The sequence below is a fragment of the Cynoglossus semilaevis genome, chromosome 2, assembly GCF_000523025.1.
Source record: "Cynoglossus semilaevis isolate Cse_v1.0 chromosome 2, Cse_v1.0, whole genome shotgun sequence".
Classification (NCBI taxonomy): Eukaryota; Metazoa; Chordata; class Actinopteri; order Pleuronectiformes; family Cynoglossidae; genus Cynoglossus; species Cynoglossus semilaevis.
Window position 1 is genome coordinate 19109881 of NC_024308.1, and position 1879 is coordinate 19111759.

The window sequence follows — 1879 nt, forward strand, 5'->3', positions numbered from 1 at the left end:
CATCGTTAAAGACAGAAGTAGAAAACACTTTTTTTGTTTGTTTTTGTTTTGCGGTAAAGCTGTCAAGTCATCAGCCATCCCCAAATAAGATTTTCACAGATAGTAAAAGTTGCGGGGGCGACAAATCATGCCAAAAACATTTTACCTCAAATCTAGAACAAGCCCAGTCAAGCAGGTCGTCTGGAGAAACCATGGGGGACAAAAGTGTGGACACATCTGTTAAAGGAGAATAGATTCAAATAACTGTGTATAATATGACTTGACCCAGATTGTAAAAGGTACATTTCGTATCACAGAAACTTCAAGGAAAAAAAAAAAACAAAACAGAGAAGCATAGTGATCACAGCACCTTCGTTTGGGGATATTTACCTTCACTCAGTGTAAGACTAGACTTGTGAGACTGAACAACACATGAAGATTTGACTCAATTGCGTTGAAATTTTATAGCCATCTGCTGCCACCTACTGGAAGAATGTGTAATTGTTCTGCCTGTCACTTTCACATAGACAATTTTACATAAATCAAATTGTCTGCTCTTCTGTTGTTTCAACGCGAGTTCCATTAAATAGATTTAGATTAATTTAGATTTTATTTTTAAAAAAATTTAATTTAAAAAAATTTGAATTGATTTAGATTGTAAATAGAAGATCCAAAATGGTTCATTTAATGTAAAATAAATCAATTCTACTTAATGTAACGAAAAGTTGTTAGATCCAGTCATTTAAATCAGTTAAAAAAAAAAAAAAGACAGGGACAGTCCCAGAAACTTGAAGGTTACCTGGAGGTACATTAGTTGGCTCTTTACAGGTCTGCTTTACGATATGGTGTTTCCCATAACCGTCAGGAGCTGGTGGATGTGTCTTGGTAGAGATTTTGGTCAAACCCTTTGTCACTGTTGACTGCTTAGTACAAGCACCGTGCACACCCTTTAATAAGAAAATGTGTTTTTAACCTTCTATTTAGGATTCGTTGGCAAATATTGGCGAATAATCTTTAAGTCATAATAATTTACCTGGTCCGTTTTCATCTTTTGGCATGACTCTTTACTTCTCTGTACCTTTGTTTTTGACACTGAAACACATGCAAATAATATAAAAAAAACTCATACAATACAGTCTTATACATTTAACCTACTGGATAAAATATGGTCACGTATCATTATATACATATATAAACACACACACATACATGTTTCTCAAAACTCAACGACTTGCAGATTTCCTGAAGAAGCAAGGACATTTCTTTTAGCAGAGCAAAATCTGTGAGACCTACTGTCCATAAAATAGTCACGTGAGGCTAAAAATAGAAATAAGACAAGCTACAGGTACACCTTATATTTAAAGTTTTTTTTTTTTTTTCTTCATGCAACTTTCATTTTTTCATGCTACAGTCCCGGACATGCTAATGTTTTACGTTACAGAGGAAGGAACCTTTTTAGTAGTTTAGTTTGGTTGGTGCTCTGAAACATATCTCGAAAATATACCCCATAGCATTTATAGCCGGAAGAATATAAAGAATGCAGCCCAAAAATGTAAACTGAGCAGCAGACGAGAAATTAACGGCGCAACTAATGCTGGGTCTAACAGCAGCCCAGCAGTGTCGGAGATGGATGGTTCATCCTTCTCCACAGTTGATGAAATTGTTGAGTTAAGTGAGATCAAGTAGGAATTTCGTATTTTGTATCAATTTCATTCTATTTAGTTTATGATTTAATTGCATTTATTTACTTTATCTAGGAAACAACCTGAGGCCTGGGAACAGTTGTTTTGTTTATCTCGTGTTTGAATAAGTCAGACACAGAACCTTATTTATCATTTGAGTTTTCAGCCAACATTGCACAAGCAAACACCCCCCCCCCCCCTCCCCCACCATCCATCTA

The 1879-nt window shown here is 35.5% G+C and overlaps 1 long non-coding RNA gene across 1 annotated transcript; it reads right to left on the bottom strand.

The window, feature by feature from the left end:
* Positions 1-124: 124 nt before the first annotated feature.
* LOC103376805 (uncharacterized) lies at positions 125-1100 on the bottom strand. Its single transcript, XR_521346.3, has 3 exons — positions 1013-1100; positions 779-926; positions 125-216 (listed from the first exon to the last, which is right to left on the bottom strand). It is a non-coding gene; the product is annotated as an uncharacterized LOC103376805 (long non-coding RNA).
* Positions 1101-1879: the final 779 nt, after the last annotated feature.